Raw genomic sequence first — 25,827 nt, 5'->3', positions numbered from 1 at the left:
TTAAACATAAATAAAATAACTTTATGGGAGGTGGGGGGGAGGTGAGTCATATTGTCCACGCCCTTGTTGTACAGCTAAGAAAACTCACACCCAGAGAAATGAAGCCACTTAGTCAAATTTACATAATTAACCAGTGGCATAACTAGTACTAATTTTCAATTAATAATCCAGGACACTCTCCTAATTACTTATGCTTAAGATAATGGCTTCTGAGATAAGACCCCAGTTGCTGGGCCATGCGCAGTGGCTCATGTCTGTAATCCCAACACTTTGGGAGGCCAAGGGGGGGGCAGATCACCTGAGGTCAGGGGTTCAAGACCATCTTGGCCAACATACCAAAACCCCGTCTCTACTAAAAATACAAAAATTAGCCAGGCATGGTGGCCCAAGCCTGTAATCCTAGGTACTCTGGAAGCTGAGGCAGGAGAATTGCTTGAACCTGGGAGGCAGGGGTTGCAGTAAGCTGAGATTCGCACCATTGCACTCCAGCCTGGGAGACAAGAGGAAAACTCCATCTCAAACAAACAAACAAACAAACAAAATACAAGGACCTCAGTTGCTACTTTAAGCCTAGTGTAAAAACAACAGACAAACTTGGATTTTGTCAGCAATAACATAAATTAATATGTAAGCCTAAGACTGTTTATTCAATTAAGAGCCAAGCCAAAGCAGGACCCTAGTTATCAAAGGCATGAGTTGTTTCAGTGAAACAATTAAATTCCAAAACTTTGGTATTTGCCATAAAAATGATATAAAGTACAAGTGTGACATGATAAATATCTGTTATGAAACTCAGTAAATGGTCCCTAATAGTGTCAGTTTGCTCATATTCTTACAGCAAACTGTTTTCCAAGACAGGTTCACCTGGCCAGGGGCAGTGACTCATGCCTGTAATCCCAGCACTTTGGGAGGCCAAGACAGGTGGATCACCTGAGGTCAGCAGTTCAAGACCAGTCTGACCAACATGGTAAAACTCTGACTCCATTAAAAATACTAAAATTAGCTGGGCGTGGTGGTGCGAATCTATAATCCCAGCTACTCAGGAGGCTTAGGCAGTAGAACTGCTTAAACCTGGGAGATGGAGGTTGCAGTGAGCTGAGATGCGCTACTGCACTCCAGCCTGTGCGACAGAGCAAGACTCCATCTCAAAAAAAAAACAAAACAGGTTATAAAGACCATGCTGATAAAACAGGATGCAGTAAAAAGAATCACTTGAACCCTGGAGGCAGAAGTTGCAGTGAGCTGAGATCTAAGCACTGCACTCCAGCCTCAGTGACAGAGTGAGACTCTCTCTCTCAAAAAAACAAAAGTTCACCTTTACCCAGGCATTTCAATGCTCATTTTGTCAGCATCTGTATGTATTCATGTAAACTCTTTCTTTTCATGCTTAATGTTATTAAGTCTCCCTCATTTTTTAAAGGAACATCAACTCCCTTTGAAATTCTATCTGTAAATTTTTCTTTCTAAAGAAAGACTGTAGGGGAGGGATCCAAGAAGGCTGATTAGGAGCACCTCAGGATTGCAGCTCCCAGCAAAAGCACAGAGGGTGAGTGGACGCCGCATTTCCAGATGGATTTTTATTGCCCACAGACCAGGAGATTCCCAGGCAGAGGAGCCCCAAGGGTCACCAGCACCGTTGGTTTGGCCAGCCCAGCTGATTTAGCTGGCAAGGCTGTTTTCACCCATGCGGCTGATTTGCTGGCGCCCCTGCAAAGCAGTTCTCCATACAAAACACCCAGGTCCGGGTGCCATTTTACCTGGCGATTGGAGCTCCTGGCAGACAGAGTCACCCATTCAACTGATTAAAAAGGGAACTGAAATGGAGCCAGGCCAGGAGATTCCTGGGCAAAAAAGCATCATGAATCTCAGCATGGCTATTTCATCTGGCACAGTGGGTTGCCACATGGGAAATGACACAGATTCCGGTGCCTTTTCAACAGATGACTGGAACACCTGGTAGACAGAGTCAACCATGCAACTGAAAAAAAAAAAAAGGCTCTGAGGCAGGGAGCCAGGTGATCAGGCTCAGCTGGTCCCACCCCCCAAAAAAAAACAGCAATCGGGAACGCTCTGGATTGAGAGTTTCACAGCAAGCACAGCTGAACCCAGGATGGTCCAGCTCTGTGGGGGAGGGGTGTCTGCCAATACCGAGGCAGTCCGCCACGACAGAGGTAGTTTGCCATTGCTGAGGCAGCCCGCCATTGCCGAGGCAGCCCGTCATTACAGAGAGAGTCCACCATTATAGAGGTGGGCCGCCATTGCCGAGGCAGTTCTAACTACACCCGTATAAACAGGACTGCAGGGAAATTCACACGGCAGCTGGGAGGAGCCCACAGCAGCTCAGCAAAGCCTCTGCAGGCAGACAGTGACTAGGCTGCCTCTTTGCTGGGCAGGGCAGCCCTGAAAAAAGGCAGCAGCACAACAGAAACTCATAAATAAAGCCCTAACTCCCCGGGACAGAGCACCTGGGGAAAAAAAATTTAAAAAGGGGTTTATGAGTTCTGCTGCAGCAGATTTAAACATACCTGCCCAGCAGCTCTGAAAGAACAACTGAGCTCACAGCTCAGCACTTGAGCTCCTATAAAAGGCAGACTGTCTCCTCAAGCAGCCCCCTGACCCCTGTATATACAAAGAGTCACCTCATAAAGGAGAGCTCAGACTGACCTCTGGCGGGTATCCTTCTGGGACAAAGAGAGCAGCAGAAGAAACTGGAAGCAACCCTTACTCTTCTGCAGCCGCTGCAGGTGATCCCCAGGCAAGCAGGGCCTGGAGTGGACCTCAGCAGTCCTACAGCAGAGGGGCCAGACTGTTAGAGGAAAAATAAAAAATAGAAAGAAATAACTTAATCATCAACAAACTGGACGTCCACTCAGAGACCCAATCTGAAAGTCAGCAACTACAAAGACGACAGGTGGATAAATCCACAAAGATGGGAAGAAACCAGCACAAAAAGGATGAAAATATGTGAAACCAGAATGCCTCTCCTCCAAGGGATCACAACTCCTCACCAGCAAGGGAACAAGGCTAGATGGAGAATGAGTGTGATGAATTGACAGAATCAGGCTTCAGAAGGTGGGTAATAAGAAACTTTGTGAGCTAAAAGCACATGTTCTAACCCAATGCAAAGAAACTAAGAACCTTGAAAAAAGATTTGATAAAATGCTAACGAGAATAAACAACTTAGAGAGGAATATAAGTGAATTGATGGAACTGAAAAACACAGCACGAGAACTTCGCGAAGCATACACAAGTTTCAACAGCCGAATTGACCAAGCAGAAGAAAGGATATCAGAAGTTGAAGATCAACTCAGTGAAATAGAATGAGAAGGCAAGATTAGAGAAAAAAAGGGTAAAAAAGAATGAACAAAGTCTCCAAGAAATATGGGATTATGTGAAAAGACCTAATCTACGTTTGATAGGTGTACCTGACCAGGACAGAGTGAATGAATCCAAGCTGGAAAATATTCCTCAGGATATTATCCAGGAAAATTTCCCCAAACTAGCAAGGCAGGCCAATATTCAAGTCCAGGAAATACAGAGAACACCACAAAGATATTCTGCAAGAAGAGCAACCTGAAGGCACACAATCATCAGATTCACCAGGGTTGAAATGAAGGAGAAAATGCTAAGGGCAGCCAGAAAGAAAGGCTGGGTTACCCACAAAGGGAAGCCCATCAGACTCACAGCAGATCTCTCAGCAAAAACCCTACAAGCCAGAAGAGAGTGGGGGCCAATATTCAACATCCTTAAAGAAAAGAACTTTCAACCCAGAATTTCATATCCAGCCAAACTAAGTTTCATAAGTGAAGGAAAAATAAAATCCTTTGTGAACAAGCAAGTACTCAGAGATTTCATCACCACCAGGTCTGCTTTACAAGAGATCCGGAAAGAGGCACTAAACATAGAAAGGAACAACCAATACCAGCCACTCCAAAAACATACCAAATGGTTAAGAGCATCAACACAATGAAAAAACTGCATCAACTAACAGGTAAAACAACCAGCTAGCATCAAAATGGCAGGATCGAATTCACACATAACAATATTAACCCTAAATGTAAATGGGCTAGATGCCCCAATCAAAAGACACAGACCGGCAAATTGGATAAAAAGCCAAAACCCATCAGTGTGCTATATCCAGGAACCCCATCTCATATGCAAGGATACACAAAGGCTCAAAATAAAGGGCTGGAGGAAGATTTACCAAGCAAATGGAGAGCACAAAAAAGTAGGAGTTGCAATTCTCATCTCTGATAAAATAGGACTTTAAACTAACAAAGATCAAAAGAGACAAAGAAGGATATTACATAATGGTAAAAAGATTAATACAAGAAGAGCTAACGATCCTAAATATATACATATTCAATACAGGAGCACCCAGATACATAAGGCAAGTTCTTAATGACTTACAAAGAGACTGAGACTCCCACACAATGACAGTGAGAGACTTTAACACCCCATTGTCAATATTAGACAGATCAATGAGATGGAAAATTAACAAGGATATCCAGGACTTGAACTCAGACCTGGACCAAGTAAACCTAATAGACATTTACAGAACTCTCCACCCCAAATCCACAAAATATACATTCTTCTCAGCATCACATTACACTGACTCTAAAATTGACCACATAATTAAATGAATGAAGTAAATCACTCATCAGCAAATGCAAAAGAACCGAAAACATAACAAACAGTCTCTCAGACCACAGTGCAATCAAGTTAGAACTCAGAGTTCAGAAACTAACTCAGAACCGCACAGCTTCATGGAAACTAAACAACTGGCTCTTGAATGTTGACTGGAAAAACAATGAAATGAAGGCAGAAGTAAAGATGTTGTTCAAAACTAATAAGAACAAAGACACAATATACCAGAATCTCTGGGACACATTTAAAGCAGTCTCTAGGGGAAAATATATAGCAATATATATTTGCTATACATTTAAAGCAGTCTCTAGGACACATTTAAAGCAGTCTCTAGGGGAAAATATATAGCAATATATATTTGCCCACATGAGAAGGAGAGATCTAAAATCAACACCGTATCGTCAAAATTGAAAGAGCTGGAGGAGCAAGATCAAAAAAACTCAAAACCTAGCAGAAGACAAGAAATAACTAAGATCAGAGCAGAACTGAAGGAGATAGAAACACAAAAATCCCTTCAAAAAAATCAGTAAGTCCAGGAGCTGCTGGTTTTTCAAAAAGATCAACAAAATAGATAGACCACTAGCTAGATTAATAAAAAAGAAAAGAAAGAATAATCAAATAGATGGAATAAAAAACGATATAGGGGATATCACCAGAGATTCCACAGAAATACAAACCATCATCAGAGATTATTACAAACAACTCTATGCACATAAACTAGTAAACCTGGAAGAAATGGATAAATTCCTGGACACTTGCATCCTCCCAAGCCTAAACCAGGAAGAAGTCGAAACCCTGAATAGATCAATAACAAGGTCTGAAGTTGAGGCAGCAATTAAGAGCCTACCACACAAAAAAAGCCCAGGTCCAGATGGGTTCACAGTCAAATTCTACCAGACATACAAAGAGGAGCTGGTACCATTCCTTCTGAAACTATTCCAAACAATACAAAAAGGGGAAATCCTTCCCAAATCATTTTATGAGACCAACATCATCCTGATACCAAAACCCGGCAGAGACTCAACGAGAAGAGAAAACTTCAGGCCAATATCCGTGATGAACATAGATGCAAAAATCTTCAATAAAATACTGGCAAACTGGTTGCAACAGCACATCGGAAAGCTTATCCACCATGATAAAGTAGGTTTCATCCCGGGGAGGAGATGCAAGGCTGGTTCAACATATGCAAGTCTATGAACATAGTTCACCACATAAACAGAACCAAAGACAAAAACCACGTGATTATCTCAGTTGATGCAGAGAAGGCCTTTGACAAAATTCAACAGCCCTTTATGCTAAAAATCCTCAATAAACTCGGTATTGATAGAACGTATCTCAAAATAATAAAAGCTATTTATGACAAACCAACAGCCAATATCATACTGAATGGGCAAAAACTGGAAGCATTCCGTTTGAAATCCGGCACTAGACAAGGATGCCCTCTCTCACCACTCCTATTCAATATAGTACTGGAAGTTCTAGCCAGAGCAATCAGGCAAGAAAAAAAATAAAGCGTATTCAAATAGGAAAGGAGGAAGTCCAATTGTCTCTATTTGCAGATGACATGATAGTATATTTAGAAGACCCCATTGTCTCAGCCCAAAATCTCCTGAAACTGATAAGCAACTTCTGCAAAGTCTCAGGATACAAAATCGATGTGCAAAAATCACAAGCATTCCTCTACACCAATAACAAAGTTAAAGAGAGCCAAATCAAGAACAAACTGCCATTCACAATTGCTACAAAGAGAATAAAATACCTAGGAATACAACTAACAAGGAACATAAAGGACCTCTTCAAGGAGAACTACAAACCACTGCTCAGGGAAATAAGAGGGGACACAAACAGATGGAGAAACATTCAACATTCATGGTTAGGAAGAATCAATATTGTGAAAATGACCATACTGCCCAAAGTAATTTACAGATTCAACAACTATCCCCATCAAGCTACCAATGACCTTCTTCACAGAACTGGAAGAAATCACCTTAAACTTCAAATGGAACCAAAATAGAGCCTGCATAGCCAAGTCAATTCTAAGCAAAAAGAACAAAGTGGGAGGCAACACACTACCGAACTTCAAACTATACTACAAGGCTACAGTAATCAAAACAGCATGGTACTGGTACCAAAACAGAGATATAGACCAATGGAACAGAACAGAGGCCTCAGAGGCAACATAACACATCTACAACCATCTGATCTTTGACAAACCTGACAAAAACAAGCAATGGGGAAAGGATTCCCTATTTAATAAATGGTGTTGGGAAAACTGGCTAGCACTGTGCAGAAAGCAGAAACTGGACCCCTTGCTGACACCTTACACTAAAAGTAACGCTAGATGGATTCAAGACTTAAACATAAGACCTAACACCATAAAACCCCTAGAAGGAAATCTAGGCAAAACCATTCAGGACATAGGAGTAGGCAAGGACTTCATGACCAAAACACCAAAAGCATTGGCAACAAAAGCCAAAATAGACAAATGGGACCTAATCAGCCTCCACAGCTTCTGCACGGCAAAATAAACAGGCATTAGAGTGAATCAGCAACCAACAGAATGGGAAAAAATTTTTGCAGTCTACCCATCTGACAAAGGGCTGATATCCAGAATCTACAAAGAACTAAAACAGATTTACAAGAAAAAAACAAACAAGCCCATTCAAAAGTGGGCAAAGGATATGAACAGACACTTTACAAAACAAGACATACATGAGGCCAACAAACATATGAAAAAATGCTCATCATCACTGGTCATTAGAGAAATGCAAATCAAAACCACATTGAGATACCACCTCACGCCAGTTAGAATGGCGATCACTAAAAAATCTGGAGACAACAGATGCTGGAGAGGATGTGGAGAAATAGCCACACTTTTACACTGTTGGTAGGAGTATAAATTAGTTCAACCATTGTGGAAGACAGTGTGGCGATTCCTAAGGACCTAGAAATAGAAATTCCATTTGACCCAGCAATCCCATTACTGGGTATATATCCAAAGGACTATAAATCATTCTACTATAAGGACACATGCACACGAATGTTCATTGCAGCACTGTTTGCAATAGCAAAGACCTGGAACCAACCCAAATGCCCATCGATGATAGACTGAACAGGGAAGATGTGGCACGTATACACATGGAATATTATGCAGCCATGAAAAACAATGAGTTTGTGTCCCTTGTAGGGACAGGGATAAACCTGGAAACCATCATTCTCAGCAAACTGACACAAGAACAGAAAATCAAACACCGCATGTTCTCACTCATAGGTGGGTGTTGAACAATGAGAACACCTGGACACAGGGAGGGGAGCATCACACACTGGGGTCTGTTGGGGGGAAACAGGGGAGGGACATCGGGGTGGGGAGTTGGGGAGAGATAGCATGGGGAGGAAGGCAGCAAATCACACTGCCATGTGTGTACCTATGCAAAAATCTTGCATGTCCTTCACCTGTACCCCAAAACCTAAAATGCGATAAAAAATATATATATTAAAAAAAAAAGAAAGACTGTAAACTTGGAAAGATGTGTGATCAGGCACTACATGCACATTATCCAAATTAAACAAAACCACAGCATAATAAATTATAATAAAATAACACCTCAAGTGTCTATAGCCTCCCCTGTAACCAGAACTCTAAGAATTCTAGGCTCGGGATCTGAAAGCAACAGGGTCTTTCTGAAAATGATCCAGCAGCATGCTGCAAAGCAGAGTGCTTCCCTTGACAATGCCAAAAAACTGATTTTCTATATGTAGCATAATTTCTTGTTCTGTTCACTGCCATTATTCTATTTTCACGTCTACAAACATACAATTTGTGTGGACATCAAAACAACACACTTATTTACTTTTAGACCAAGTAGAGCCAATGAGCGCCACAGAGAACTGTGAAGAGCCCACTCTGAGATTCTGTCCCCATTTTCAATAAAACATGCATCTTCTAAGGTGGGTATCTGTACATCAAAATATGAATACACGGCGGAGACTGGGAAGACACTGACAAATAAGCACCTGGAGTCAGACGACTTGAGGGTGAGTCTCCTTCCTGCCAAGTTATGAGTTGGGAGTCTCCAGCAAGCCAAATAAATAAACTCCCTCAGCCTGAGTCTGTACCGAAGAGAAGGATAATGATTTCTGTCCTACTGACTCACAGGGTTGCTAAGATTCCAGTTAGATGATAAATGTGAAATAACTTTTAAAATCAGATGGCTACAATGAAAAAGATAGACAACACCATGGATTGATGAGGAAATAAAGTCACTGGAAACCTCATATACTGCCAGGGGGCATGAAAATTGCTATGGCAACTCTTGAGAACTATTTTGCAGCACCAAATAAAGCTAAATACGTGCACACTTATAATCCAGCAGTTGCACTGGGTAATGCAAACCCAACAGAAACGTGTATGTATGTGCACCGAAAAGCCACGTTTAAAACATTCATAGTAGCACAATTTACAACGGGCAGCAACGAAAAACACAAATGCCCTCCGACAACAGAATGCGCAAGTACGTTAGAGCAGTTTTTATGATGGAATACTATCAAACAGTGGAAATGAGAAAACTTCTGCTCTGCACAAAAACAGGACGCATCTCACATTTTTACCAAAAGAAGCCAGATGTAAGAAAACAATCTGTACGGTTTCGTTTTAGTTAAAAAGGTCAACAAATAGGCAAAACTAACCTTTGTCGTTAGAAATCAGGAAAGTGGCTGGTAGCAAAGAGGAGGGTCCTTACTGGGATGGAGCTTAATGAAGATTTCTTAGGGTGCCACCAATGTCTTCTTTCTTCATCTGCGCGCTGCCTACATAAGTGAGTTCTCTTTGTGAAAATTTCATTGAGCCAACCACAATTTCTATTCTTCTCTGTATATTATATATCCATATAGTTTACTCAAAAGTCAAGTGCTATAATACGTAACTTGTTTTCTCTTCCCGTCTTTTCCTCTAGATTGGGGGTCAAGTAACTATGGTCTAGCCTTTTTGGTACATGAAGGTTCACTGAAACTACTCAGATCTGCTAGATGTACAGCAGAGGTCATACAACCTAAGAAGTCAAAAACATTTACCATATGACCCTTGACAGAAAGAACGCTTGCCGACTCCTGCACTAAACCGTAAACTGTGACTCCATCTGGAATCACAGCCATCACAACGGCAATCCCTGAAATTTCCACGGCTTTCCACACCTCACCGCACTCCTCCTACCACAGTGAAGTCCCTGAGTGATAAAGGCATTAAAGGGTTAGATCGCTATACATTATTTTCTACAGTAAAAATCTCTACTGTTTACTTAACCATAATCTCCTAGAGCTGGTAAGGCCCTGTCTTAGTCATGGGATGGAAAGACTGGTTGCTCTCCTAAATAATCATTTTATGAAAATTAACACAATAAAGACAGTTGTCTCTTTCTCACTACTGTGCCCAAGATCAATGTACTTCACTCCACATATTTTTAACCCATCCGTTGAATATTCTCTGCCAAGCACTTTTAAGCTGATAAATGTGACGTTGAGTATTTGAGCCTAGTTTGCTGTCCAGTGATGCAAAAGTATGTATTTCCTAAAAATATGCAGTCTCTTCTGACAGGTACCACCGGCAATTTTCAAGGTGACTTTAAGTGATACATAAATAACTAATTCTAATGGCTACGTACTTATTTTAATGTGTCTTGACATAAAGTATCGTTGCCACATAAGAACCGTGTGAAATTTGCGAAAGGACGGAGACACTAGTGAGTCCAGAAGTAAACACACATATATATAGTATCCACTGATTTCTGACAAGAATGGCAGTATCATTCAATGAGGCAAATAGTCTCTTCAATAAATAGTTCTAGCAGAAGCGGATATACACAGGCAAAAAATAAAGGCTGGGCATAGTGGCCTATAATCCCAGCATTTTGGGAGGCCAAGGCAGATGGATCACCTGACATCAGGAATTCGAGACCAGCCTGGCTAACATGGTGAAACCCCATCTCTACTAAAATAAAAAAATTAGCCAGGCATGGTGGCAGGTGCCTGTAATCCCAGCTACTCGGGAGGCTGAAGCAAGAGAATTGCTTCAACCTGGGAGGCAGAGGTTGCAGTGAGCCGAGATCCCACCATTGCACTCCAGTCTGGGCAACAAGAGCAAAACTCTGTCTCAAAAAAAAAAAAAGAATTCAGACCTTCACCTCACACCATTACAAAAATTAAATCAGATCAAAGACTTCAATTTAAGGACTAAAATTATAAAACTCTTAGAAGAAAAACATAAGCTTCATAACTATGAATCTGGCAACAGTATCTTAAATCTGACACCAAAAGCTACAAATAACCAAAGGGAAAAAACCTAAATTACACTTCGTTAAAATTTAAAACTTTTGTGAAGGATGGGCGCTGTGGCTCATGCCTATAATCCCAGCACTTTGGGAGGTTGAGGCAGGTGTATCACTTGAGGCCAGGAGTTCAAGACCAGCCTGACCAACATAGCAAAAACCGATCTCTACTAAAAATACAAAAATTAATAAGGCTGGGCGTGGTGGCTCACGCCTGTAATCCCAATACTTTGTGAGGTCGAAGAGGGCAGATCACCTGAGGTCAGGAGTTTGAGACCAGCCTAACCAACATGGAGAAACCTCAACTCTACTAAAAACACAAAACTAGCCGGGCATGGTGGTGCATGCCTGTAATCAGCTACTTAAGAGGCTGAGGCAGGAGAATCGCTTGAACCCGGGAGGCAAAGATTGCAGTGAACCGAGATCGCCCCATTGCACTCCAGCCTGGGCAACAAGAGTAAAACTCTGTCTCAAAAAAAAAAAAAAATTAGCCAGAGGTGGTAGAATTTGCTTGTAATCCCAGTTACTCCAGAGGCTGAGGCACGAGAATCACTTGAACCTAGGAGACAGAGGTTGCAGTGAGCCAAGATGGCACCACTCTAGCCTGGGCGTCAGAGCGAGACCGTGTCTCAAAATAAATAAATAAACACACAAATAAAAAACTTTTGTGCATCAAAGGGTACTATCAAGAGGTGAAAAGGGCCAGGAATAGTGGTTTACACCTGCAGTCCCAGCTACTTGGGAGACTAAGGCAGGAGGATAATTTGAGGCCAAGAGTTTAAGGGCAATATAGCAAGATCCTGTCTTTAAAAAATAAAAGATAAAAATGTAGCCAGGCATGGTGGTGGGCACCTGTAGTCCCAGCTACTTGGGAGAGTGAAGCAGGAGAATCATTTGCACCCAGGGGTTTGGGGCTGCAGGGAACTATGCTCGCACCACTGCACTCCAGCCTGGGCAACTCAAAGAGTGAGACCATGTCTCAAAGAAAAAAAGTATAAAGAATGTATAAATAGCAGGCTAATGGATGGTGAGGTATAAAGGCATTTAAAAATACTTATTGAGCCAAAAGAATGCAAAAAAGAAAAGGGAACATAAAATGATGAATCAGGCAGAAAACTATGTCTCAAAACAGGCTTAAATGTACTTAAAATCAGCATATCAATTAAAGACAAAGATTATCAGGCCATACTTAGAAAAGATACCTATAGGCTGCTTACAAGAGATACAACTTACGTATAAGGACAGAGGGGTACATTTGTAAAAGAATGCAGAAAGAAATTCTATTAGAACACCAACAAAAGTAGTCGTGGTGCAGGTGTACCAATATTAAACAAACGAGGCTTCACAGCAAACATCATACTAGATACAAAGCATGATTTATTTCATAAAGATAAAAACGGTTAATATACCAGGAAAGTATAAGATCTTTAAATCTGTATGGTTAAAAATGTAGCTTCAAAATAAAAAGATTGACAGAATATAAGAATAGAGAAATTCACACTCATAGGAGAATTTAATATTTAATACACTTTTCTAAGTGACAGAAAAAAATTGATATATGTTATTTTCAAGTGCACGCCGAACATTTACCAAATATAACCAGAGAACATGAAAAGACTCAAGAAGGTTTCAAATGATGAAATAATTCAGGGTAAGTTCTCTGACAACAACCCAAGTAAACTAGAAATCAATGACAATGAAGGTAGTTTTAAAATTAGGCCACATCTTTTTCAATAACTTATGAGAAATCACAGTAGAAATTAGAAAATAATCTTGAACTTAATGAAGATAAGAATAAACCATATCAAAATTTGGCGGACACAGTTAAAACTACAGAAATGCCAACAGCTTTAATACCTACAACTGTAAATGTGTATATCAGAAAATAAGAAAGGCTGAAAATTAGTTAAGTATCCACATCAAGAAGCTGGGGGAAAAAAAAATAGACAATAAAATATAGGTACAGAACCAGAAGCAGCATGTAGTTCCCTTCCCTTTGGTGGCCATCACTGAAGTGAGTGCAACCAAAATGAAGTCCAATCCCTTTTTGACTTCCAACCAAAGCAAAACCACAAAAGGTATTTCAATGCACCTTATGTCTTTCCCTCTTTCCAAAGAGCTGAGAAGTACAATGTTTGATCCATGCCCATCCAAAAGGATGATGAAATTCAGGCTGTATGAGGACATTATAAAGGTCAGCAAACTGGCGAAGTAGTCCAGGTTTACAGGAAGAAATATGTCCTCTACACTGGTAGGTGCAGCAGGAGAAGGCAAATGGCACAACTGTCCGTGTAGGCATTCACCCCTGCAAGGTGGGTATCACTAGGCCAAAACTGGACGAAGACCACAAAAAGATCTTTGAACGGAAAGCCAAATCTCGCCAAGTAGAAAAGTAAAAGGGCAAATACAAGGAAGAAACAATTGAGAAGGTTTACGAATAAAGTGATCTTACATACAAGCTTTCATTAAAACTTGAAATGAAAAAAAAAACCTAAGGAAAGTAGGAAGAGGAAAACGATAAAGAGAAGAGACTAATGAAATACAAAACAAACATCTATTAATTGAATTGAAAGTCTAAACTTGGCTCTTTGAGATTATTATAATTGATAAACCCTGTCATGACTAAGAAAAAACTAGGAAAAAGCTCAATCTCCACCATCAGAGAAAAGAAGACAGCCATCACTACAAAGCCTATAGTCATAAAAAGATAATAAGAGATACTTATGAATAATGTTATGTTAATAAATCTTAAAATATTAGATGATTCTTACAAACAAAACTTACCAAAAGTGACACAAATTTTAAACTTGAGTTGTCTTATATATTAAGGAAATTGATTCTGCAATTTAAAATTTTCCCCAAAAGGCCCAGGCATGGTGGCTCCTGCCTGTAATTCCAGTACTTTGGGAGGCCTAGGTGAGAGGATTGCCTGAGCCTAGGAGTTCAAGACAAGCTTGGGCAACATGGCGAGACCTCGTGTCTATTTTTAAAATTATTTTAAAAATTAAAAATAACATAAAATAAAATTTCCCCAAAGAAATCTCAAAGCCCAAATGACTCTAACAGGAAATTCTACCAAAGATTTTAAAACAGCATAATGGCAACCTTGCTATAAACTGTTACCGAGAAAAGAAAATAAAGGAAGGCTTCCCAAGCTATCTTATGAGGCTAGCAAGATACTGATATCAAAGCTTGAGAATGGAGTCTAAACACATAAAAGCGCAGTCCAGTGTGGCTCATAAACATGGGTCTGAAACCCCAAGTATGTGCAGATCAAATCCACATATACAGACAAGGGTAACAGCACAGCAACTTTGCTTGTATCCCAGGAGTGTAAGTTTGGCTTACCATTAGAAAAATCAATGTGTTTCACCCCATCGACAAAATATAAATGAAAAATCACATGATCACCACAATACATACAAAATAAACATGATAAAATTCAAGACCCATTCATGATAAAAACACTTAGCAAAACAGAAACAAAACTTATATGATCTGATAAATAATATCTACCTGCACCCCCGCCCCCAAAAAAACAACAATAAACCCCTAGTTGATAATATAATTTTCCTCCTGCAGTTAGGAACAAGTCAAGAATGTCCATCATTCACTACATTTATTCACGATTATAGAAGAGATCCTAGCCAGTACAATGAGCCAGAAAAAAAAGTAACAGAAACGATCAAGATTAGAAATGAAGAAATAAACCTGTTGATATTTACAAATATGATTATAGAGAAAATTCCAAAAGAATCTACAGACAAACTATCACAAATAATAAATATGTAAAAGACTTTGGCTAGAATATCAATTTTTAAACACCAATTTTATTTCTATAAACAAACAACATATAGAGAATAAAATTTTAAAAACACTATCAACAATAGTTTCAGGAAACATCAAATATCTAGGAGTAAATTTAACAATATTTGTATAAGTCCTCTAACTTGAAGTCCCAAAACATTACTGAGAGGTGATAATGAGAAAGAAATGACAGGAGAGATCATATTCAGATTCAAAGACTCAAGGTTGCAAAGATTAGTTCCACCCATATTATCGATAGTCAATGTAATTTGATCAAGATTCCAGCAAGTTTTTTTATGAAAACATATATGTTGATTCAAAAATCTACATGAAATTGAAAAATACCAACAATTGTCAAGATGATCACAAAAATTAAAAACTAAGTACACGACTTACATTTCCTATACCAGATACCAAGACTCAGAATAGCTAATTAAGACAGCATGAAATGGACTAGCCAGGAAACACAACAACAACAAAAAATGGAAAAGAAGCAGGTACAGAACAATTCTTCACCTGATTTGCAACTGTATACAAAAATAGACACATATGGGAATCCCAACAAATAGTGCAGATATTCATTGGTCAGGAGAAATCCTGACCTTTCTTTTCAAATCCCTTTCAGATGGAAGTGTTAAAATAAAGGTGAGACATACGGCTGGGTGCAGCAGCTCACGCCTGTAATTCCAGCTCTTTGGGAGGCCAAGGCTGGTGGGCCACTTGAAGCCAGGAGTTGGAAGCCAGCCTTGCCAACATGGTGAAACCCCATCTCTACTGAAAATACAAAAAATTAGCCATGTGTGCTGGTGCACACCTGTAATCTGAGCTACTCGGGAGGCTGAGGCACAAGAATCACTTTAACCCAGAAAGCAGAGGTTTTGCAGTGAGCCAAAATCACACAACTGCACTAGAGCCTGGGTGACAGAGCAAGACCCTGCCTCAAATAAATAAAATAAAGGTGAGAAGTAAAACAATAAAGCCTCTAGATGAAAACATAGGAAAATATTACAGTTGTCAAATATTATTTAGATAATATATAGATCCCAAAAGTATTAAAGGAAAGGAGTGACAAATCAGTATTAAGAACTTGTTTAATCAGAAGGTATTTTTAAAAGAATGAATAGGAGACTATAAAAAACGCATCCAGAGTATATAAAGAACTCCTATAAATCATAATAAAACAGCATACAACTCTTCACCAAAGAAGATACACAGATGGCAATTAAGCCTATGAAAAGATGCTCAACGTCGTATGTTGAAAAGTAAACATATAATGAAAATTGCAGTGCCGGGTGCAGTGGCTCACGCCTGTAACCCCAGCACTTTGGGACGCCGAGGCGGGTGGATCACGAGGTCAAGAGATCGAGACCATCCTGGTCAACATGGTGAAACCCCGTCTCTACTAAAAATACAAAAAATTAGCTGGGCACGATGGGGCATGTCTGTAATCCCAGCTACTCAGGAGGCTGAGGCAGGAGAATTGCGTGAACCCAGGAGACAGAGGTTGCGGTGAGCCAAGATCGCGCCATTGCACTCCAGCCTGGGTAACAAGAGTAAAACTCCGTCTCAAAAAAAAAAGAAAATTGCAAATTAAAATGAGATATCCAGTACACTCCTAAAAGAATGGCTAAAATTCAAAAAGCTAATTAATCCCAAATGCTGGTTAGGATGTACAATAGAAACATTGCTGGTGAAAATACAAAATGGTACAACCACTTTGGAAAACAGTTTGGCAGCCTGTTAGAAAAAACTAAACATAGTTTTACCTTAGAATCCAACAGTCATAGTCCATGGGATTTACCCCGATGACTTGAGAACTTACGTCCAACACAAACCTGCACACAAATATTTAAAGCAACTTTACTCATATTGCTAAAAACTGGAAGCAACCAATATGTCCTTCAAAATGTAAAAGGATAAATGTGACACATCCATACAGTGGAATATTATTCAGCAACAAAATCAAACACCTATTCAGCCTTGAAAAGACATGGAGGAATAAAAATGAATGTTGCTTACTCAAAGCCAACCTGAAAAGGTTGCATACCGAATGCTTCCAACTATGTGACATTCTGGGGCAGGCAAAACGATACGGACAGTAAAAATATCAGTGGTTGCCCTTGGTCAGGGAAGGGAAGGCTGAATAGAGGGAACGAAGGGCAGTGAAACTATTCTGTATGACACTGTAAGGTAGATATGGGACACTGTGCATTTGTCCAACCCATGGAATGCCCAAAACAGAGAATATATCCTCATGCAAACTATCGGCTTTAGTTAATAAAAATGTATCAACACTGGCTAAACTGACTACATTAATGCAATATGTTAGTAATATGAGAAACTGTGAGGAGAGACAAGGTATCTCTATAGTATCACTCCATATTATCTGCTCAATTTTGGGTAAGCCTGACACTGTTCTAGAAAAGAAAGTATTAATTTTTTTTTTAGACTTTGTTTTTTTAGACCAGTCAAGTGCAGTAGTGAGAAGGGGGGAAGAAAGTATCAATTTTAAAATATATATGCCCAGTAGAAAAACAGGCCAAGGTCTTAAACAGGAGCTTAGCAAAAAAGAACAAATGGCTGACAAACACAAAAACGACATTAGCATAAAACTCAAAATCAAAATCAAATGAGATTTGGTATGTGTAGACATACCAAAACAGCTAAACAATAAAAGCACTTTTTTTTTTTTTTTTTTTGCTCACCAGCTATCATTAGTGTTAGTGTATTTTATGTGTGGCCCAAGACAATTCTTCTTCCAATATGGCCCAGGGAAGCCAAAAGATTGGATCCCCTGGGAGAGGTGATGCTAAGTGTTGCTGAGCTGGGAACAAAAGCACTCTTATCCCCCCCTGGTAGGAGAGGAAGCCAGGACTGTCACTGGCTGGCTGTACCCACTGTGGCCCAGAAATACAGAAAAGTTTGTAGCTACACTTATTCAAAATAGCCAAAAAACTGGAAATAACCCAAATATCAAGAGTAGAAGAGTGAGTAATTCCGGTGGCTCATATAACGGAATACTACATCCCTTTCAAAATAAACACAGTTCTGCTGTATAGCAACAGGAATGATCTCATAAAAATATTGAATGAATCAAGCCAGAAAAAAGATGGTTTCATACTATAAATTCAATTTAGTTCAAAAACAGGTAAAGCTAACATGGTATCAGAAGCCAGCCAGAACAGTAGGAGGAGGGCCAGTGACTGGAATGGGCACAAACATGCTCGGGGTGCTGGCTCACAGAAAATCTCATGAAGCTCCTCACCTAAAACATGTGCACTTTCCTAGGCAGATGTTTTTTACCCACTAAAATAGTCACTTAAATGTACCAACGAAGAGGCTTCAAATAAATGGACACATTTCTGGCTTCTCTTAGAAACCATAAGCTGGCTGGGCCCAGTGGCTCATACCCGGAATCCCAGTATTTCCAGAGGCTGAGGCAGGGGATCACTTGAGTCCAGGAGTTTGAGACCAGCTTAAGCAACATGGCGAAACCCCATCTCTACAGAAAACACAAAACTTAGCCAGGCATGGTGGCATGAGGCTGTAGTCCCAGCCACTCGGGAGACTGAGGTGGGAGAATGGTTTGAGCCAGGGAGGAGGAGAGTACAGTGAGCTGAGATCACGCCACTGCACTCCAGCCTGAGTGACAGAGCAAGACCCTGTCTCAATTAAAAATGAAAAAGGGTTAGGCGTGGTGGCTCACACCCATACCGAGGCAGGCAAATCACAACATTATGAGATCGAGACCATCCTGGCTAACACGGTGAAACCCTGTCTCTACTAAAAATACAAAAAATTAGCCAGGCATGGTGTCACGTGCCTGTAGTCCCAGCTACTCAGGAGGCTGAGGCAGGAGAATCACTTGAACCCGGGAGGTGGAGGTTGCAGTGAGCCAAGATCACACCACTGCACTCCAGCCTAGGCAAAACAGCAAGACTCCATCTCAAAAAAAAAAAACCTAAAAAGAAGAAATCATAAGCTACGGCAATAACCAAATGGACTGGAGTAGGAGCCAGCCCCTTTGAACAAAGTAAGAGCTCTGCCATTCGCTCAGTCCCTAGAGCTGACGAGTCATTGCCACTACTTGCTACCTTTAAGGGCTTCACTAGTTTGCATGATTGTCTCACCCACAGACGTGAGGTTTGGACTTCTGAATTAAGAGCACAGAGTCTTTGTTCATGGCAGTTTATTAGATCATATAAATTCTTAATTGTAGTCCACTAAAGCAATGGTTTCCAACTTTGCTGACAGAAATTTTAGGGGAAGGCTCTCTCTAACTCCCTGACCTCTTCAACCGGACAGCTCTGCCGCAGGCCTTGCTTCTCAGCCTTGACCCAACAGTGGAGTCAGCTGGGGGGCCTGAAAAGCACTGGCGATCCCCTCCGACACACACACACCCCACAGGCTTGATGGAACGGGACTGGGGTGAGGCCTGGTCACTGGGATCTTTAAAAAGCTCCCCCAGGAGATTCCATAATGCATGAGCTGCCAAAGGTGAGAGCCCTGTTCCAGGCCTTGCCATGATACTTCATGTGAAGAAAAGTTCTATGACAAAAAATAGCTTGAAAAATAAAGACGTACTATCTCTGTATATACAAACAACATAAAGGCCATGAAATATAATAAGCATTCCAAAAGTGTGGAATTGACTTTATCTAATAAGGAATTACGGTTTACTATGGCTTCTCCCAAGCTTGTTTTTCGTGAAAAATCAAGACTTTGAACCCATGTGATGTCACTACTTAACACCAGGATTATAAAATCTTAAGAGGTTATCTGATCATACTTCCTTCAAAATACTAAATACTCTATACTTCTAGGCTGGGCACAGTGGCTCATGCCTGTAATCTTAGCACTTCGGGAGGCCGAGGTGGGCAGATTGCCTGAGCTCAGGAGTTTGAGACCAGCCTGGGTAACACGGTGAAACCCCATCTCTACTAAAATACAAAAAATTAGCCAGGTGTGGTGGCATGGCGGCATGCACCTGTGGTCTCAGCTACTTGGGAGACTTGTTTGAACCCAGGAGGCGGAGGTTGCAGTGAGCCAAGATCATGCCGCTGCACACTAGCCTGGGCAACAGAGCGAGACTCCGAATCCAAAATAAATACATACTCCAAATTTCTGCCTACCTAAAAAGTTCAACTATGGAGAGTGGAGGGTTTCATCCTTGGGTAGATACCTGACATTGTTAGAAAGTTACTATTTTAAGTAGAAGCTGTCTCCACGAAGCAAGTGAAGCCTGACGGTCTTACAGTTCCAGCTGCCTCCTGCCTCTCAAAAACGTGAAGTAATCCCAGCACGTTGAGGGGCCCAAGGAGGTAGATCACCTGAGGTCAAGAGTTTAAGACAAGCCTGGCCAACATGGCGAAACTCCATTGCTACTAAAAATACAAAAAATTAGCTGGGCATGGTGGCATGTGCCTATAATCCTAGCTACTCCAGAGGCTGAGGTGGGAGAATCACCTGAACCTGAGAGGCGAAGGTTGCAGTGAGTTGCAATTGTGCCACTGCACTTCAGACTGGGCAACAGAGCAAGACTCCATCTCCAAAATAAATAAATAAATACTCTAAATTTCTGCCTACCTAAAAAGTTCAACGATGGAGAGTGGAGGGTTTCATCCTTGGGTAGATACCTGATATTGTTAGAAAGTTACTATTTTGGCCGGGCGCCGTGGTTCACGCCTATAATCCCAGCACTTTGGGAGGCCGAGGCGGGTGGATCACGAGGTCAAGAGATGGAGACCATCCTGGTCAACATGGTGAAACCCTGTCTGTACTAAAAATACAAAACTTAGCTGGGCATGGTGGCGCAGCCTGTAGTCCCAGCTACTCGGGAGGCTGAGGTAGGAGAATTGCTTGAACCCAGGAGGCGGAGGTTGCGGTGAGCCGAGATTGTGCCATTGCACTCCAGCCTGGGTGACAAGAGCGAAACTCGGCCTCAAAAAAGAAAAAAGAAAAATTTTGTACCATTCCATTGGAAAAAACAGATGGAAGTCAGACAAGATTCCAAAATGTGGTTTACTTCAAGGTCACATTATTCCTTATTAAGATCACATTACTGGTAAAATAATTACGATACAGAAGAAAAGCATATCTCACTCATCCTATCTCCAGGAGAGCGCAAGGGACACACCAAGTGCTGAATGAATGCTGCCCGCCTCCATACCCATGAGGCTCACTTCTCACATCCTTACCGGGTAACTACTTCAACTAATATTCTTTGGGTCTCTTCTTATTCATTTCTTTAGGTTTCAATTTTAACATCATTTTCTCCAGGAAGCCTAGACAAGTGCCCGATCTGTCACCATGAACATTGTTTCTACCATTATAAGGGTAACTAGAGATCATGTCTCTTGTTCAGCTTTGTATTCCCAGACCCCAGCACAGGGCTCACCTTTCACAGAAGTGCTTTAAAAATGGTTGTTGAATACATGATTAATCCACATGAAGGGCTTTATATCTATCAAGGCAGAGCACTAAAATGCACACCATTTTTCTTGGTTTTTGAGGCTGAGTCTCCCTCTGGCACCCAGGCTGGAGTGCACTTGGCTCACTGCAACCCAGAATTGCTGGGCTCAAGCAATTCTCATGCCTCAGCACTCCCAAGTAACTGGGACTACAGGCGCCCACCACCATGCCTGGCTAATTTTGTTTTTTTTTTTTTTTTTTTTAAATAGAGATAGGGTTTCACCATGTGGGCCAGGCTGGTATCGAACTCATGGCCTCAAGTGATCTGCCAGCCTCAGCCTCCCAAAGTGCTGGGATTACGGGCGTGAACCACCATGACAGGTCTAAAATGCATGCTTTGGACTAAAAAGGAGATCAGTTCCCAACTCTGGCACTCACCGGTGGACCTTCCAGATCAGGTATCCAGGCTGGGCACAGCCGTGGCTCTCACCTGTAATCCCAGCACTTTGGGAGGCGAAGGTAGGCAGATCATTTGAGGTCAGGAGTTGGAGACCAGCCTGATCAACATTGGTAAAACCCCATCTCTACTAAAAAGCTCACACCTGTAATCCCAGCTACTCAGGAGGCTGAGGCAGGAGACTCGCTCGAACCGGGAAGGTGGAGGCTGCAGTAAGCTGAGATTGCACCACTGCACTCCAGCCTCAGCAACAGAGTGAGACTCCAACTCAAAAAAGAAAAAAAAAATTCAGGTATCAGCGCTGAGCTTGATTCCCTTATTTGTAAAAATCCCTACATCCCGGCTGGGTGTGGTGGCTCACACCTGTAACCCCAGCACTTTGGGAAGCTTAGGAGGGTGGATCGCCTGATGTCAGGAGTTCGAGATCAGCCTGGCCAACATGGTGAAACCCCATCTCTACTAAAAATAAAAAAAATTGCCGGGCATGGTGGTGGTTGCCTGTAATCCCAGCTACTTGGGAGGCTGAGGCAGGAGAATTGCTTGAACCCAAGAGATGGAGGTTGCAGTGAGCCAATACAGTTCCCCTGCACTCCAGCCTGGGTGTCAGAGAGAGACTCTATCTCAAAAGAAAAAAAAAAGCAATTCCTACATCCCTTGCAATTTTCTCAGGAATAAAATTCATAACGGGGCAACAGAGAAAACCATTTAAATTATGAGAATCATGATTAGCACAGTAACGGATACAGCAATGTTCCTCAAATATTTTGGTTTGAGGACCCTTTTATACATTATGATTATTTTTTTTTTTTTTTGAGATGGAGTCTTGCTCTATCACCCAGGCTAGAGTGCAATGGCGCAATCTCGGCTCACTGCAACCCCCACCTCTCGGGTTCAAGCAATTCTCCTGCCTCAGCCTCCCAAGCAGCTGGGACTACAGGTGTGCACCACCACGCCTAGCTAATTGTTTTTGCATTTTTAGTAGAGACGGAGTTTCACCATGTGAGCCAGGTTGGTCTCAATCTCCTGACTTGGTGATCCACCTGCCTAGGCCTCCCAAAGTGCTGGGATTACAGGCATGAGACACCGTGCCCAGCCCTTTTAGACGTTCTTAAATGCAGTCCTTGGCTGGAAGCAGTCGCTCATGCCCGTAATCCCAAAACTTTGGGAGGCTGAGTTGGGAGGATCACTTGAGCCCAGGATTTCAAGACCAGCCTGGGCAACACTGTGAGGCCCTGTGTGTCTGTCTCTCCCTCTCCCCCCAGTATATATATATACTAAATATATATATAAAGAGGCCCTCAAAGACTTTTTAGCTTATGTAAGTTATATCTATTGATGTTTATCATATTAGAAATTAAAACTAAGCAATTTTTAAAACATTTATTCATGTAAAGTATCTATTACATCTTAACATTGTTTTATGAAAAAATATATCTTCCCCCAAAATAGTAAGAATGGTTCTCATTTTTACAAATCTTTTTTCTTTTTTTGAGATGGAGTCTAGCACTGTTGCCCAGACTGGAGTGCAGTGGTGTGATCTTGGCTCACTGCAATCTCCACCTCCCAGGTTCAAGAGATTCTCCTGCCTCAGCCTCCCAAGTAGCAGGGATTACAGGTACCTGCCAGCACGCCAAGCTCATTTTTTGCATTTTTAGTAGACAGGAAGTTTCACTATGTTGGCCAGGCTGGTCTCAAATGCTGGACCTTGTGATCCACCAACCTCAGGCTCCCAAAGTGCTAGGATTACAGGCATGAGCCACCGTGCCCGGCCTATGAATCTTTTTAATGTCTCAGTAAATAGACAGTTGGATTGTCCTATCTACTCTGCATTCTCTCCGGTGCAACCTGTTCTTTTTGACTGTGATCCATGAAGATAACGCAGCATGACTCTTGGTATTGCCACCACCACCCAGATTCATGCTAAGGTGTCAGCAGTTGTGCCCACAATTGATTTCGTACAATTAGTGCAAAAGTTAACCAAGTGAAAAAGCCTAATAGTCTTAGTCTCATTATGGTATTTACCTTACAGAATCTGAAACCTCAGGGAACCCCGAGAGGTCCAGGAACTACAGCTTGAGAACCACTTTGCTAGAGGACTGCTGTTAAGAAGGGAAAGGTTGCTTTTAAGCAGGTCTGAGGAAGGCCTCTCTGAAGACACTGAAGCGCCTGGAGCCACAGACTAGTAAAAGGTGTTTCTCAGTCTAGGAAATGGCAAGTGCCCCCAGACAAAAACTAACGTGGCGTGAAGGAACTCAAAAGACTGCATGCCAGTGCAAGGAAAGAGAAATGAGAGCCAGGCAAGGCCTGAGCCAGAGGATCCTGTGGGATGTGGGCTTCTGTTCCAGGGACCAGGAAGCCACTGCAGAGTTTTAATCAGGGTGTGGGTGTGGCCATCTGCTTTACATTTAAGGAGATCATCCACGCTGACAGCAGGGCAGGGAGAGGCTCCTGCAGCCTCCAGCAAGAGAGGACGACGGGGCCAGGGGCTACCGCTGCAGATGGAAAGAGGTGGGGGCCCACAGTTAATACCTTCCCGAGGTAGAAGCCGCAAGACTAAATGAGGAAGTGTGCCGGGAGATAAGAGAAATGGAGTAATAATTCCCGAGGCTTGAGGGGAAATACCAGGTGGACACGGAGACCATGGGTGAGACGGGGATACTGGGGGAATAGGTGCCCCGCCTGTGCCAGCGGAAATTTTACATGCTTTCTGTATGCTAAGCCTTCTTACAAGTAACTGAGACACTGCACCTTATTTTTGGCAGAAGGCGTATTAATAAAACAAAACAAAAATATTAAACATCTAACAAATTAAGATCAAGGCCAAAACAGTGGGAGAGGCAACAAGGCTTCCTACCAGAGCTTTTCAACCATTCACCAAAATTCTGAGCACCGCTGTCATCCACCTAGAAATCTGCACACCTGGGTCACGGTGCAGCCAACATCTCTCCAGCAGCCACAGCGGCCCGTGAGGTGTGCGAGCGCTCATTGGAACACCTGTCGGCCACGTCCACCCTTCCCTCTCGTGCGTGGGAGTGAACTCTACCGAGTGCAATCACAACAAGAATGCCTGCTTTGGTGCGGCCTATGAGTGCGCTGACGTCCATTCCTACCCATTACCTCTTTCTGCCTAAACGCAAAATTCACATAATCCTTTGTCGTTTCCAGGCCCAACCTTTTGCCAGGGCACCTGTGTTCTTTGGTGCCTCAGTTTACTGATCCCATGAAAAGGGGATCACCTGAGTCACCAAGCTAAGCAGTTAAATAAAAATCAGTGGAAGTCAAGGCGTAATCCACCGACTCCCAGAGTCCGAGGCGGCTACTCCCACTTAGAGCCCCTTCGGAACCCTTTCCAAACGCTGAGCGCTGCTCCACGGGTGACCGGGATCAGGGACCAGGCCTGCGGGGGAACCACAGCGCCCACGGGAAAAGGTGCAGCGCCCCCCGACTGCACTGCCCTGGACCTGGGACCCGCAGCAGCGGCGAGGACGCCCCATTCCCCCGCGCGGGAGAGTCCACTCCTCAGGCTCCGGGCTGGGGCGGAAAGCAGGTCAATCCCTGTGACTGCGGGACGGCCACGGTCGGGGGGTGCCCGCTGGTGTCAGTTTGCCCGCTTTTAAATTCGGGGAAACAAAATCCGAGTTATTTCATGAGTTTAGCAAGGTACCACGGAGCACAAATTAGTGCGGAAAACACTTCCTGTCGCCTACTGTGTACCCGATCTAGCGCTCCCCACCTAACACTGATGCCTACTGTGTGCACGACCCACGGCGCTCTGCAGAGGCTCGGGGTTCAAGCTCGCAGGATCACAATGGCGCCTACTGTGTGCACGACCCACGGCGCTCTGCAGAGGCTCAGGGTTCAAGCTCGCAGGATCACAATGGCGCCTACTGTGTGCACGACCCACGGCGCTCTGCAGAGGCTCAGGGTTCAAGCTCGTAGGATCACAATGGCGCCTACTGTGTGCACTACCCACAGCGCTCTGCAGAGGCTCAGGGTTCAAGTTCCCGGATCACAATAGCGCCTACTATGTGCACGACCTACAGCGCTCCCCAGATAACACTGGAGCCTACTGTGTGAATGACCCTGCGCTTCCCTGACAACAATGGCGCCTACTGTGTGCACGACCCCGCGCTCCACGGCCTCCCTGTGGGCCAAGCCCCACGTCCCCGGATCAGCGGAGGCCGG

At 42.6% G+C, this 25,827-nt stretch overlaps 1 protein-coding gene across 7 annotated transcripts in view; it reads right to left on the bottom strand.

Annotated features, from left to right (window-relative positions):
• ZNF236 (zinc finger protein 236) overlaps positions 1-25,827 on the bottom strand; it is a 161,687-nt gene that overhangs the window by 134,696 nt on the left and 1,164 nt on the right. Inside the window, exons 2-4 of one of the 7 annotated variants that reach the window (XM_078348280.1) lie at positions 16,541-16,609; positions 9,334-9,453; positions 2,665-2,806 (exon numbers count right to left, since the gene is read on the bottom strand). The exons of 2 other annotated variants lie outside the window; for them this stretch is intronic. The gene's annotated coding sequence lies outside the window, so the exon portion shown is untranslated. Of the gene's footprint in view, positions 1-2,664; positions 2,807-8,661; positions 8,758-9,333; positions 9,454-16,540; positions 16,610-25,827 lie in introns of all 7 variants that reach the window. 4 more of the 7 variants (XM_078348279.1, XM_078348283.1, XM_078348281.1 and 1 more) reach the window with 4 other exon arrangements.

This window comes from Callithrix jacchus, chromosome 13 (assembly GCF_049354715.1).
Source record: "Callithrix jacchus isolate 240 chromosome 13, calJac240_pri, whole genome shotgun sequence".
Classification (NCBI taxonomy): Eukaryota; Metazoa; Chordata; class Mammalia; order Primates; family Cebidae; genus Callithrix; species Callithrix jacchus.
The sequence above is the reverse complement of the archived record's forward strand: the minus strand, read 5'-3'. Positions and strand labels throughout refer to the sequence as shown.